Source organism: Mustela erminea, chromosome 12 (genome assembly GCF_009829155.1).
Source record: "Mustela erminea isolate mMusErm1 chromosome 12, mMusErm1.Pri, whole genome shotgun sequence".
In the NCBI taxonomy this organism is placed as follows: domain Eukaryota; kingdom Metazoa; phylum Chordata; class Mammalia; order Carnivora; family Mustelidae; genus Mustela; species Mustela erminea.
The window spans coordinates 76,572,108-76,587,832 of NC_045625.1; the positions used below are offsets into that span (position 1 = coordinate 76,572,108).

Sequence of the window (15,725 nt, forward strand, 5' to 3'; positions counted from 1 at the left end):
GTTCTTGTTAAATTTCACATGCATTAGACATCACATGAGGCTGTCATGTTGACAGTTGGATAGGAATATGTGCAAATTGGAGAGATTGGGCATCAGATCTAATTTGGGACCCATCAGCATATGGAAGGTATTTAAAGCCATGGAATTTGGTGAGATCACCTAGGAAATCACTACAAATAAAGAAAAGGACCAGATTGCTAAGCCCGAGGGCCAGTGGTGAGCTAGAACTGACGCTCATTGCTAGTGGGAGTTGGTAGAGCACAACTCTTCCCAATGCCCATCAGTAACAGAGGGCCCACAGCTGGAAATCCGCCATAGTGGAAATATTTGCATTGCGAACATTGATGAACGCAGCGTCGCAGGGGGTTTTTTTTGTTGTTGTTCCCCATGGAGTCAATGTTAAACATTAACCAGTACACTACTGCCTGGGACCCTCACTTGTGGAGGTCAGGAAAAGCAGGAAGAAACTGTGTAAGAGATTAAGAAGGGCTAGCGGATGAATGAGGTAGGAGGAATAGCAAGAGAGTGTGTTCTGATCTAGGTTATTGTGGTTTTCTTATGTGGAGAGACTTCTCTATGGCCTATCTCTGCTCTCCCTTCACAAAGGCTTCAGCCCTTGGAGTTGATAGAACATATCATAACAGAACAGAACATAAATCTTTTTATTTACCTCTCCAATCTATCCTTCACCCTTAATGACTTCAACTCATCCTATGAACCCTCTTGCTCTTGAACCCTCTTGCTCTGAGAAGCCATTATATGAAAAAAGATTTCCATGAATTTTAATGGAAGTAAATTACGATATGGTCTATCTCAACCCAAACAAGATATCCAAGTGATTTCCACAAATAGAAAGATATATCATTGAACTCAAGTCTAAATAATAGAGGATAAATTGAAAGTCAGTAAGTACTGTATAGGAAATGTAAATTAGTAAAAATTTATTTTAGTCATTGAGGAAGAAAAGTTTTGAGAGTGGGGGGTAAAAGAAGGTAAGTGTGAAAGGGGTCATCCTCTGGGATGAGTATTCTTCTTTAAAAAATAATTTTGCATAGTTTTTCTAACTTTTGTGTTTCATGGTTATCTGACACTCAACATGCACTTAAAAATAAGATTATAGCACTGGAAAACAGAGGTAGAGCTAAAGAGAGACTAAACCTAAGATGACCTTGAAACATTTGGCAAAACTCTACAAGAGTAAGGGAACTGAAGGGTCCTAGAGGAGACTGTCCACTCACCCTTCCTGCCTGGCTCACTCATGCAAAGCAAAATGTCAGGGTTCCACCCAAACGAGGTACACAAAGGTGTTATCTGACTAGAAACTGTTGTGCCGAGTGAATTGGCAGGTGTGTCTTTCCCTAAAACTATCCTGTCAGAAGAGCTGTTCTTAAAGAGTATATAGTCATTGTGTTTCAGGTGTAAACTTGTGACATAAAAATGTGCAAAAAAGTGCTAAAACTTTTCAACACCATGTGCTAAACAGTTATTCACAGGACAGTGGCTACAGAAGGCAACTCAGGTTTCAATTCTGCTGTCCAAGAAGAAAGCTCTCTCTTGGAGTGCCTTGGGGGCGCTCAGTCAGCTAAGCGTCTGACTCTTGGTCTTGATCTGCTCTGGTCTTGGCTCTGGTCTTGATCTCTGGGTGGTGGGATCAAGCCCCAGTGTGGGCTCCTCGCTCAGTGGAGAGTCTACTGGAGAGTCCCTCCCTCTCCCTTGGCTCCTCCCCCTGCTCCCCTTCTCTCTCTTTCTCTAAGTAAATAAATGAAATCTTAAAACAATAAAAAGAGGAAAGCTCTCCTGCTCTATGGATAGCAGGAGCACCTGACCATTCCTGAAGAAGACTAATATGTTCTGCTAGTATGTTCTGCTTTTGAAAGACTTCAGCCTCACGGAACCCCTGTGATCCTTACCATCATTATTACAGGCACTGTTTATTTAGAATCTAATGTATATTAAGGGAAGATTGTTTATCCTCCTGTATGCAGGGGAATAAAGCAAGTATCGGGGAAGGAAGTGATGCAAGAAGGGTGCCTAAGGCAGCTTCTTTTGAGCAACCAGAATTAGAAAGAAGGTGAAATCTTTAAATAATGGCCTCTTTAATTGTGAGACCAAAATACTTGTCCGTATGCTTTTTGACATTATACATGCTGCTGCAGCAGCATGGAAACAACAGAGAGAACATATATTTAGAAAGAATAATGAAAATAGAAGGCTACCAAGAAGGCATATTGTTAGTAAAATGCACCTGTCAGCCAGACAAAAAGGACAAAGGCAATTAGAGAGTACATTTTATGCTGATTTTCTGGACCCAACTGGCAGTTATGGGTTCTGCTCAAGAATGCCGGGAGACTCAGGCTACAACTCAAAACCAGAGGTACCTGGTTGGCTCAGTCGAAAGACCATGTGACTTTTGATCACAGGGTGTTGAGTTCAAACTCTGCCGTCATTCGAGAGATAACAAAAAATAACTTTAAACAACAACAGCAACAAAAAGATCACAAAACTCGTACTTGATAGGATAGAAATTCACACACAGCTCTCTGGCATGAAACAGGGTTCCATTGCAATGGGCAGCCTCTTGCCTCCTCCACACAACCCACACCCGGAGCTTGGTTTCTCCCTTTGTGGTGCTGACAGCATTTCCCAAGCTAGAATCCCAAGCCCCAGGAGCCCTGGCCCCTTTTCCTTCTCTGCTACACTTTTTCTTCCACTTCAGCTTCATGTTTTGCTTTAGAGAGGAACCTCAGCCAATTCCCAGAAATCTCCACATTCTGCTCCATGGAATTCTCAACAGAAGACTGCAAAGTTTCCTAGTTGGGTGGAGAAGTCTCAGATGGGAAGGAGACGCCATGATACTTTCCCTTTCCCCACTAGCCCGGCCATTGACAACACAAACAGTATTGTCTCTGTCAACCACGAGGATTATGGTTATTACTGGTATTATTTCTGACCCTCTCCTCTGGATGTTAATTCACACTGTGTGATTTCCCTGCTCCTCCCACCCTCTAATTCTCATTCTCAGCAAGTTGAAGGGCTTGCTGACCACCAGCAGTAATACCAGAAAGAGGAAAAGCCAGTGTTCACACTATGTCAAAAGTTTGATGTGTCGTGGAGTGTCTAGGTTTGAGACTGGGTTTCCCTTTCCTTCTATCAACTCTTCCCACCAACTTGTTTCTCTGGGATACCACGTTTATCATTTCCCTGGAATAGAAGGCTCAAAGTTTGCAAAATACAAGGCTGTCTAGGTGGAAATACCTGGAAGAAGCCCAAGACAGAAATCAGAAGCCAGAGTTGGCAGATGTTGGCTGCTGTCCATCTGTGGGCCTCTGCAGCCCACATGCAGCAAGAGGAGCTGACAGGTTCCCTGAGAAGCCAACATTCCAGAAAGACCGCCATTTTTCCTCTGTGAGAAGCCTATGCAATATGGCGGCAAGAGAATCCGAATAGACCCACATTTTAATCCTGGCTCTTTTACTTTGATTAATACACTTGTTCATCTATTCGTTCATTCAGTAAATGTTTATTGAGGAGCCTCATTCTGAATCTTGAAGATACGATGAGGAGCAACAAAAGATCTTCACCCTCAAGGAGGCTAAGAGGAAGAGTATATCAGATGCATGGTGTTGGTCAATTGACTTGAGCTCTAAGATATTTAAAGGATAAATAATACCTTTGTCACAGGTGAAGATTAAAATGAAAGGATATATGTAAACTGTTTTTCAGAAGATGCCTGGGTGATGCAGTCAGTTGAGCAAATGACTCTTGGTTTCAGCTGAGGTTGTGATCTCAGGGTCATGGGATCAAGCCCCCCACCCTGCCTGGCGCTTAGTGCAGAGTCTGTTGGAGACTCTCTCTCTCCTCTGTTCCTGCCTCCCATGCTCTTGCTTTCTCTCAAAATAAATAAGCCAATCTTTAAAAAAATTGAAATAATGTTGTTCAGTGTCTGGGACATGATAAGCAGGGAATAAACTCTAGCCAGTATTACTCTGTGTATCCCTCCCCCATTCCCTTGGTTCCCAAAGTCCTCCTTCTGTTAAGCTAAACACCCCTAAAAATGTCATTAGCTCTGACAAGCAATGGTATTCCAGACTTGGTGTTTGTGATCCTATGGACCTGGGTTGGAAGAATTCTCTAACACCGGAGCCCAAGGTACGCTGAGGCCATACTGGACACCTCCAACCAGGGTAGAAAAGCAACCATGAAGTGAAGGAGGTTGTTTAAATTGTTTGGGCCAAACAGAAGCTAATCAGGGAAATGCAAAGTTGTTCAGAATTCTCAAGAGTAGGGATGAATCTAGAAGACAGACACTATATACTTCTGTAGTTTTCTTACACTGCATTTTAAGACCTTTGAACTTTTTGAAAACTCTCTCAGATTTAACATGAAATCCAGCAAACGCATGGTTAACAGCGGTGTCCATCAAAGATGGAATTTCCCAGTTTCTTCTAAGGTGCAGCGTGACCTTAAGTTTAAGTAAATGTTTATGTGTAAGTTTCCAAAAGTTAATTGGCATCGAGATTAATCTGGAAGGAGAAAGGGGGGATTTTTATTTTACTTTATAAAATAGATCCTAAAGTGGATTGTTTTGTTTTTGGGTTCCCCCACGTGCCCCCTCCCTACTTTAAACATTCTTCGGTGCAGAGGTGAAACAAACATGCCTTTATATCTACCAGTTGAGTAATCTGCTCTTCAGCCAAAAATGTAACTGGCTCCTAATAACCAGGTATGATGCAAAGAATGTACCTCGAAGGTTATTCTACACATACACGAGTCAATGGGCTGGTTGTGTAAGTCCTATGAATTTTCCAGTAAAGAAAACAGCCCAAGCAAAAAGAAGCTTTTGTTGCAAAAACCTCCCACTGAATTAGAAGCAGACTCATTTGATATTGCGTTTATCTGGGAACTATCTGGTCCAATCCAGTCTCTACCTGTCCTGTGAGGAGCTGTGGTGGGGGCGGGGGGGGGGGGGTCACTCAGGACATCCTTGCCCTAAAGGGAACATGGGGCAGAATGCAAGACTGTCTTCATGTGTCAGGGGCCCGCACAACCTCACAGGTTTCGATGGAAGAAATCTGACTCATGGATTTAAGAAATTTGACCTCCACGTTCAGTTGTAAACTTTAATTGCCCTCTCTAAAGCTTGTGAAATGTCTTCGTTATCTGACATTTAGAAATGATTCCCCTACCGAAATTATGAATTCTAAGTTGACTGAAATTAAGTCTCTTCGTTGCTATGAAGGTTTAAGAACTTGGTTTAACAAGGCAAGTGCCCAGAAACAGTATTCCACAACAAAATTCCTTTCTTATCTTCAAAGGTTTTGATTCTGGGAATCCACCAAACTAAATTCACAGACCTTTGGGCTAACAGCTTACACAATCAATTAGCTGGGACCTCATATAATATGTTAGTTTTAGGTCGCGTCAGTGTGGGGAGACTGCGTTGATGGGTGCAAACATTCTGTTTTGTCGGATTACTTTGCTGTTAATGTCTATCTGAAATACAGATCTAATTTCTTGTTTCCTAAGTCTGGCAGTTATTGTCAGGGATCATTGTTCCTGTTTGTGCTGCCCATCTCCAACTGAGAACCAGTGATTTTTCTTTCGTATTGTAGTTCCTCCTAATTGAACAACAATAGAAGATTTATGTTTGTATGAATATCTATGATCCTTTGACTTACACAAAATGGAGTGTTTTCATTAACTGGAGTGGGGAAATACGGAGAACTCACCATGAGAGAAGGAAAAAAAGGTATCAGGAGATGTAGCAGTTTCTGCTGCTGTGAATATTCAGTTTCTACTCTTCCCCTCTTCCTAATAAGACTTAAATTCTGGGGGAACCTGGGTGGCGTAGTGGATTAAAGCCTCTGCCTTCGGCTCAGGTCATGATATCAGGGTCCTGGGATAGAGCCCCACATGGGGCTCTCTGCTCAGCAGGGAGCCTGCTTCCTCCTCTCTCTCTCTGCCTGCCTCTCTGCCTACTTGTGATCTCTTGCTCTGTCAAATCAATAAATACAACCTATAAAAAAAAAACACCCCCCCAAAAAACAACTTAAATTCTGTTCAGGTCTCTCACCGTCAAAGAGGGTGGCTCTATCCCCAGCTTAGAATTAAATCTGAGACTACAAACTTCTTAGGCTGTAACTCAGAGAAAAAAAAAAAAAAAAAAAAAAAAACTCCACTTGGCAACCCAGCGCACACATAAACATTCTCTACACTTTTTATAGAAAATTGAAGAAATGCTTAAAAAAACAATATCCACCTTTACAATGTGCATTATACTTTGATATGTTTCTTCTATTTTCTTTCTTTTTTAAAACATGATTCTGACCCACTAAATTTGATTTCTCAACCCACTAATAGGTCATGAGGCAAGTTTTAAAAACTGTCTGCCATGCCAGCTCTACTCCTCTTGGCAATGACCTGTTTCAGGCTTAGTGACCCATTCAAGTGCATGAGACATGAGGGAAGTCTGGCAGAGATTTTTTCTTGAAAAATTGCTTCACTTTTAGAATCAAAAGGGTACATTATATGGAGTTTATGGATTGGAAGAAATTTTGGAGTCAAATAGAAAATTAATCTCAAAATATTTTTTTGATGAGTATTTAATGTCAGACTCTACAAGACGTAGTACTCAACTTCAGCACTGTCCTTGTTGAGCTCAAAGTCGGTTAGGCTAGATAGACCTCGAACAGATAATTCCAAATGTGAGAGTATAATAAGCGAGAGAATGAACAGGATGTTATGGGAACATATAATAGGAGTATGGAAATCAGTGTGAATTGAGAATGCCCTAGAAAGTGGCATTTAGATGGAGATTTGAGGCAGGAGTCATCAAGGCAAGGGGTTGTCAGTTCAAGAGCTCATTACTTCAGTAAGGAGATAAACTAAGTGAGAGAGGGGGAAAAAAAAGTTATTTTGTTACAGGTGACCTAAAATACCAGTGACCAGCCTAGAGCAGACATTTTGAGGCAGTCACCTTGATAGGGTTCTTTTTATTAAGGGAATATTTTGAAACTTCTGTTTTGACAAAAATGTGTAGATTTTAAAATTACTGTTTTTATAACCAGTTAAGTATGCAATAGAGCTTCTCTACTCCAACCCTGTAGTTCTCAGTCAGCGGCAGTTTTGCCCCTCGGGGGACATTTGGCAAAGTCTGGAAACATTTTTTGTGCTCACCCCTGAAGGGAGTTTTGCTACTGGAATCTAGAGGGTGGAGACCAGTGGTTAAACATCCTACGGTGCCCCTCCTGGGGGCCCCCTCTCACCCCCCACAACAAAGAGCTGTCCAACACCCAATACCCTTAGTGTGAAGGTTGAGAAATTCTGTTCCCCTCCATCCCTGTGTGCCTGGCTCGTACAATTTTCTACCTAGAAATTCAAATTATTGGAGACTTTCATTTTCAGCTGTATTATTCAAATTATTTATGAATGAATATACAGTATGTAGAACAGTACGAATTTTTTAAAAAGCTAATAGAACCAATTCAGCTTCTAAAACTACGTTACTTGTCGTTCAGAAAAATCAGACAAGTAACTACGTTACTTGTCGTTCATAGAAATTTATAGACCATTTTAGTGTGATCATTACTCCATTAAAAGAAAATCCCTACACATTTGACTGACAATTCTTAGTAGAATAAGGAGTCATTTTTAGCCAAAATTTCCTTCTCTCCTTTGTACCCCTGTAAGTCTCCCAGGGGGTACTAAATACATATTTATTACACATCAAAATAAGGAAGGCTACAATAAGAAGTATACATTTTTAAGCTTTACTAATGGAAAGTGATTGCCATTATTAGGGACATGAATATAGTTGTTTGATTGATGGGCGGCCCACAAAGCTAGGGAGCTCTGTGTAGCTGCCCTTTCGGGGCCAGCAAGTGTAGTGACCTTGTTTTCCTCTATTTGTGATCTCTTTGTTGGGGTCTGATGGCCACTAATTCTTCCCCCTCCCTGTCCAGATGCCCGCCTATGTGGGACCTCCAGGATGAGGTCAGCGATGCAGAAAGTCTCAGGGAGAAAGTATCAGTGAGAAAGAAAGACCGCGTCTCTCACCTACTACGTGACAATTAATGGTTGTTTTAGTTGTTTGTTAGGCTGCTTATGGAAACCCCAAATCATCGCAACCACATCAACATCATGTTGGGCCAGAAAGTAAGTAAATGCTCAAAATGGGACAATAGGAGGGGCACCTGGGTGGCTCAGTTGATTAGGGATCCGACTTTGGATCTTGGCTCAGGTCATGATCTCAGGGTCATGAGATCGAGCCCTGCCTTGGGCTCCAAGCGAACATGGAATCTGCCCAAGATTCTTTCTCTCACTCTCTGCCCTCCACCTTGCTGTGTGTGCATTCTCTCTCTCTCTCTCTCTCTCTCTCTCTCTCAAAAAAAAAAAAAAAAAAAAAAAAGACGAAGCCAGTTTGAAGGGGCTCTCACTGGTCAAACATGGGATAATTTGAGCATAAAAATAAAAATAAGAATGGGCGCCTGAGTGGCTCAGTGGGTTAAGACTCTGCCTTTGGCTCAGGTCATGGTCTCAGGGTCCTCGGATCAAGCCCCGCATAGGGCTCTCAGCTCGGCGGACAGCCTGCTTTCCCCTCTCTCTGCCTACTTGTGATCCCTCTCTGTGTGTCAAATAAATAAGTAAAATCTTTTAAAAAATAAAATAAAATAAAAATAAGAGTTACAGAACCTATGAGTTCATAATGATACATTATTTTAAAACATACATGGGGTCGGAGAGGACAATGAGAAGGCTCTTTTTTACCAAAAAATGCCAATGAATGTAAATAATACTGCTGAATGAGAAAATAACCATTTTTCAGTAGCTAAGTCAGCCAATAACTATCAATAAATGTTAAAACTTTTGAATGAAAAGTTGTGGAGAAATTGGATACTTAGACTATCACACATAATATTACTTGTTAATTACACAGGCTAAAATACCTTTACAAAGAAGAAACACCGCAAACATTACCAAATTTGTTATCAGATATGATAGGACAAACGGACACTATGTGCCTCATGATCTAATAAACAAAATAACCTAGGTGGCTGTTGCGGAATAAAGCATTTGTCTGGTCTTGCTCCCTGGTTGCTGGCATAGAGCAACGAAAGCCCTTGACTTTTCCAGAGCGACAGAGGCGTCCTTGATACTTAAGAACCCTTTGGATCACACCTGAGTTTACCCTAACAAGATGACTTGTGATGGGCTCCTGTATAGCTTCAGGATGGGGGCTGGTTACCAGGAAGACCAACCACATGATTAGAGGATCAAGACGTTGACAGGCAGCCCATTTTCTGGGGAAGGAAAGAGGGTTGGGAGATGGAGTTTAATCCTGTGGCCAACAATTCAATCAAGCATGGCTACATAATGAAACTCCAACCAAAAAAATCTCGACACTGAACTTCAGTGACCTTTCCTGGCTGGTGAACACACTAATGCCCCAGAACAGGGCACAGAAGCCCTGCATTCAAGACCAGCCCTTACCCTATAGGTCTCCTCATTTACCTGTTCCTACGTTGTATCCTTTATAATGAAATTATAATAACAAGTATTGTGAAGGGGAGCAGAATTTTCCATCTCAAATTATGCCTCTTTGGCTTAAAGATTATACTGAGCTGGTTACTTTCTTAAAAACACAGACTTGGGAGAATCTCTGAAAACCAAGTAGCAGTTACCCTTTTGTAAAAGATACTTATATGTATAAAGGACATCTCCATTTCTAAGGGCGGCCCCCTCTCTACCAGAGGAGAAGGAAGACTAAATCTCTACAAACTCTTAGCAATGGAGAAGGCAGAGACTTAGATCTCCTTAACAACCTTACCCTTGTTTCCCGTGCTTTGCTTGATAACCTCCCATAGCTGGTACTTCCTCCATCTTCATTAGTTCTTTAGCTGGAGATAATAGATGGTGGCTTGGGCCATTTTGGGGAATTACTTAATTCTGGGTCTCTCCTGTGTCTACAGGAGGTGCACATGTTATTAAACATCTGTTATTTTTTGGTTAACCTTTTATTATGTGTGTGTGGGAGGAAAGGACGGTCTTGGCCAAGAAGCTAGAAGGGTAGAAGGAAAATTATTTTTCCTTCCCGACAACAGCACTTTTCTGAGTTCTATGAGACATTAGAGTGAATTGTCGAACTTAAGGGGGTCTTACGAACCCTTGAATTTACAGCCAGTTGGTCAAAGTGTGGTTGGCTTGGGGATCCCTTGAATTTATAGCTGACATTTGAAGTGAAGGCAGTTTTGTTGGGGACTGTCCCGTCTACTTGTGGGGTCTATGCGAACTCCTGTGGTTAGTATCTATAACTTAATCTCAAATGCTTCAGCAAAACCAGACTAGTATACACAGTGGGAGAGAGCAAGAAATGAAGGAAAATATGAACCAGTGGTGAATCTAGGTGAATGGCTGTTCTTTGGGAATTTTTAAAAATAAAAATGTTGGGAGAAATTAGAGCTTCAAGTAGGCTACCTCAAAATGTCCCCTGCATCTGGGGCACCTAGGTGGCTCAGGTCATGATCCCAGAGTCATGGGATCGAGCCCCGCATTAGGCTCCCTGATCGGTGGGGAGTCTTCCTTTCCCTCTGCCCCTCACGGAACTTGTACTCTCTCTCTCTTTCAAATAAATAAATTAAATATATTTTTTTAAAAGTCCCCTGCATCAAAAGGTTATGTCAAGCATAACACTGTGAATGTACTTAATGCCACCAAATTATATACTTAATGTGAGTTAAAATGGTAAATTCTATGCCATGTGTATTTCACCATGCTGAAAAGAAAACGCTATGTCAAAATCTCTCCATCAGATCTTCTCCCCTCCATGCAGTGGGGGGTAGGGGTACAGTGGGGGGGTGCAACAAGGGTGAAGGTCACTGGGTGCCAAAGTCCTATGTGGCCAGGAAATGAAGCTGGAGAGAGATAGCAAGAGACCAGGCAGGCAGGGCCTCCTCGATGTAATGCCTTTCAAAGGATCAGGAAGCTGACTAACAGGATGGGAGCTCTGCTTTACTGGATGATTCCCACCTGGCGCCAATGCACGCTGCTGCAGACTTAGTGTCCATCTCCTGGATGGCCTAGGGGCTGATCTTAACGACAGCAATTTCCCTCTGACTCCTAGCTGACATTTCTAGGTGAGTGTAAGAATATTCCTCTTTCATTTTCTTCACTTGGCCAGGAGTGGATTGATGTCCCCCTCTCCTAAAGAAATCAGCCCTATCCACGAAGGTTTTCCTCCTATAATGGCATGGAGAGAGCAGAGGACAAACACAGAATCTAGGGGAAATGCATTTTTCTGAAAACCTGGTGGGTTTTTATTTTCCTTCGTTTTTTATCTGAAAACCCACATTCCGGTAGCACCTCCCCATCTAGGAGGAACTGGTGCCCCCAGGGTGGGAGTTGGGGGGGACACTGGTGGGAGGATTAGGTTGACTCTGTTGACTTCCGTGTTTTCTGAATATAACAGGACTGAGGTCCGCAGGACTGAGCTCCCTGGTCCTGAATCCCACACAAACAACCTGGATTTGGGATTTGGGAAACAAATTTTAAAAATCCTTAGCGTGGGTGCCCAGGAACTTCTAGAAAACCATAGCTTCCTACTTGTAAGAAAACTTGTTTTGAGTGTATAGTTGGTATCTTTCTTTTCAAAGTGGCAAATCCATTGTAGAAAACAATTTGATAATTTAATGACGGCCTCTTTTAATTGAACTATCTGGCAAATGACTAAACCTAGCCAACTTACAGGAAGTGTTCCAGTCTTAGCGAAACGGCCGATTTGGATAGAAACCAGTGTAGTCAGGAGGGGCCGTGAGTGAGGGAAGAGGAGAGAAGCTGCTGGAAAAAACCAGAGGACAGCACATCCATTAGTCACAGTGGGCAAAGTGCCTGGGCCCCATATTATTTTAGAAAACCACACAAACGATTTAATTTTTATTTCTTTCAAAATCAGAAGAAAAAAATGAACATATTATAATGAATCCAGCTCAGTTATCTTCACCTTTACGCTCATGAAGTTGTACAATGTTGTTTTAATTTTTTTTTTTTTCCCCTGGAGGAAGGTGGCAAAAGGGTTAAGGGCCAGCCAAAGTCCTAACAGGCCCAGTGGTTACTAAATATGTTGGCTCCGAGACCTAAGAAAACATGATCTTAATGTCCTCAGTTACATTAGCACTGACAATGCTCACTGACTTCGCCCGCTGGGTGGGCCCCATCCACAGCGCTGCGGGATCTCAGCACCCATCTCGAAGTTTCCGTGGCTATTTCTGGAGCCCCTTTCCACTTGCTGGGTCACGGGGCTGGGTTTGTTAGTGCTACCCCATTATTAATTCCAGTGCCAAGAAGCCACATCAGGAAATGTCACACCAATGTGACAGTGTTCCACTGGCATCTCCTTCAGGTCTTCTGTCCAGTGCTGTTCCCTGACTCTTCACCCCTGAGGTGTCCAAACAACGTGGATGACGCTGGAGCGGCCTCCACGCCTTGTTGTAAATGAGCAAGTCCGGTTCGTTACTGGTCTCTGCGCCTGCGCAAGGAAACAGTGGTCACCGGCCGGCCCCTCCCCCTTTGTTCTTGTCTCTTGTCCTAGGCATTCAGAGACATTTACCCCCAAAGTTTCCATCCCTTATGAAAATATACACATACCATGTGTTAACTATACTGGTGTTAAGGATAACAATAGTAAATTCTTTTTAATTAAAAAAAAACTACACCCACTTTAGTGCTGACCCTACAACACTGATATTTGTTTTTTATTACATGTATTATTTTTATTATATTTATATTTATTTATATTATTTATACATACATAAATATATATTTTTATATATTATATTATGTTTATTACATTTATTATTTTATATTTTCTTCTATATAGTCAAAGCCAAATATTTCAAAAATAAATATTGACTTTCAAATATTTCAAAAGCAAACATAGACACACCTAGGAAATAAACCTTTACCAACATTATTAATACAGTATATGATTTCTCTAATACATCTTCTCTTTGGCACTTATTTTAATTTTGATCCATGATCTGTAACGGAAGATGTACAACTGATGGTTCTAGACCCACAGCAAAGAAACAGGGCAAATATCCTGCTGGATGTTGAACTCAAGTGAGAGAGTAGCTTCAGATATCTTCTAAGAAATGGCCCAAGAAAGCAGGGTGAAGACGAACCAATAATCTGAGATTGCTGGAAATGCTCTTACTAATGACGTATGCTCTAGCTCTCCCTGCCCTGCAGCCTGGGGAAGCCAATGGTGTGGGGGGCACGTTCTCAGGCAGCTGATGGGGCTCTGACCCCTTGACCACTTGCCTCCCTCCCCAGTCATCAAAGCAACATGCATTCTTACTGGAGACCCTGAAACAGCTTGGAAGGAATGGATGCAGCCCTTCCCAAGCCAGGACTTTCCCTTTAGCGGCTCTTAATTTGGTTGGTTGGTTTTTAACTATTAGGGCAAGGAAGGCTGAATGTCCTGCAAGATAGAGAGTAGGGCACAAGAAGGATATTTTTAACCCTAAGCTATCCATAACACCACAGAAATAGATTTATTATAACCATTGGGTGGTGTGATTGAGGGAACTTGGTCCCTTGTTATTTTAAGTATTTAACTTCTGTGTAGATGTTAATAGTATCAGGGACGAGGGGTGCCTGGGTGGCTCAGTGGGTTAAACGTCCCACACTTTTTTTTTTTAAGATTTTATTTATTTACTTGACAGACAAGAGATCACAAGTAGGCAGAGAGGCAGGCAGAGAGAGAGAGAGGAGGAAGCAGGCTCCCTGCAGAGCAGAGAGCCTGATGCGGGGCTCGATCCCAGGACCTGGGGTCATGACCTGAGCCAAAGGCAAAGGTTTTAACCCACTGAGCCACCCAGGTGTCCCAAGCGTCCCACTCTTGATTTTGGCTCCAGTCATGGTCTCAGGGTCATGAGATGGAGCCCCGAGTCAGGCTCCATACTCAGCAGGGAGTCTGCTTGAGATTCTCTCTCCCTCTCCCTCTGCCCTGTCCCCTGCTTGCAAGCCCTCTAAATAAATAAATAAAATCATCAAAAACAAAAAAGGTATTAGGGATGACATGCGATATTAGCTGATATGATTTCCCACATGCAATTTTTTGTGCCACAGAAGTTACAGCAGCTCACTTCCTACGAGGCTCCAAGCCAAATATTTCAAGGTTCACGAGTGGTATGTAAAAGATTATAGTGGCCTTCTGGTGATGTATGAAAGAGAAGAAGAACTTACCTGGGGATCCTAGGCCAAGATGAAAGGCATTTCAGAAGAGTGAGGACTCCCTGTCCTTATTGGGAATTAGGGAAGGATCGTCTCCTTGTGAACTAACTTCAGCCAGTTTGGTCATATCCAACTTTCAGGCTGTCTTAGCTGGAAAATAGTAGCCACTAAAGAAGTCTGAGAAAGTGAAATTTAACTAAACCCTTATATACTGTCAGGTCACAGAAAGCAATCACAGGCCCAAGCTCTGCCCCGCGGACAGACATTTATGACACCCACATGGGCTGACAGTCATCAACGAGTGTATATCGTCCTGTTAGCTCGATGGGATTCTAGCTCTGTACCTCTCGGGGCGGGGGACTCAATCGCACACTGTCGGAAATGTTCACAAGCTGCCGACTCCAGGGTCTATGGCTTCTAGCTGCTCTCACTCAGAAATCTTGCTATGTAAGAGAGGGATAGTTGAGCAACTACCCAGGGATCAAGACAAATTTTAGGTTTTCCCAAATTCTTACCCTCTGTAGATATGAGGGGTCTCTTTAAGGTGTTTTCAGCTCTCATATTTTGAATCCCTTTAACATCCCCAATGAGGTCTCATTTCTAAGAATCATGATGCTAAATAATTCAGTTTATTAATAAACTAAATTACTAGTTTCTCCAATAAAGTCCCTTTCTGACATCCCCTGCGCTAATTAGCAAAATGCTGCTTTGATGAAGCCTCCTCTGGACTGTAATTGTTTCTGATTTAATCCTAGTTGATCACACCTTGCCTGTGCCTTTCCCGTTACCTCCTAGGTTTTGGCTTAATCTGGAAAGTGGATACAAAATGGCACAGAGTATACGCTGAAGTATTTAATTTAATTCAATTTAATTTAAATTATATATATATACACACATATATATATGTGTGTGTGTATATATATATATTAGATTTTATTTATTAGGCAGGCGGGCAGGTGGGGAGGGGGAAATAGGCTCCCCTCTGAGCAGAGAGCCCGATGTGGGACTTGATCCCAGGACCCTGAGATCACGACCCGAGCAGAGAAGGCTCAACCCACTGAGACACCCAGGCGTTCTTTATTTTATATTTTTTTATTAGGGATTTTATTTATTCATGTGAGAGAGAGCACATGGGGAGAAGCAGACTCTCCCCTGAGCAGGGAGCCCAATGCAGTGCTCGATCCCAGGACCCTAAGATCATGACCTGAGCCAAAGGCAGATACTTAACCAACTGAGCCACCCACGTGTCCTGCTATGCTGAAGTATTTTAAAATAAACCATAGCCTAACCCTGCAACGTGGTGGCATCTCCATGGGCCCCAATGCCATGATCTGCACTTAGAGCGCCCTGGCGATCACACACAATTGCCAAAGAAACACTGTGAGCTGAAGGTCAGCCTAGGACTGAGAGAACAAGACCCAGAAATGAGCTGACGACATTTTCATTCTCAATTATTGGCAGCGGCAAAAGAGTCCATGAATTTACAACCAATCGAG

The 15,725-nt window shown here is 42.4% G+C and overlaps 1 long non-coding RNA gene across 1 annotated transcript; it reads right to left on the reverse strand.

Annotated features, from left to right (window-relative positions):
• Window positions 1–11,861: 11,861 nt before the first annotated feature.
• LOC116570247 lies at window positions 11,862–14,357 on the reverse strand. Its single transcript, XR_004277344.1, has 2 exons — window positions 14,242–14,357; window positions 11,862–12,520 (listed from the first exon to the last, which is right to left on the reverse strand). It is a non-coding gene; the product is annotated as an uncharacterized LOC116570247 (long non-coding RNA).
• Between the last annotated feature and the right edge of the window lie 1,368 nt (window positions 14,358–15,725).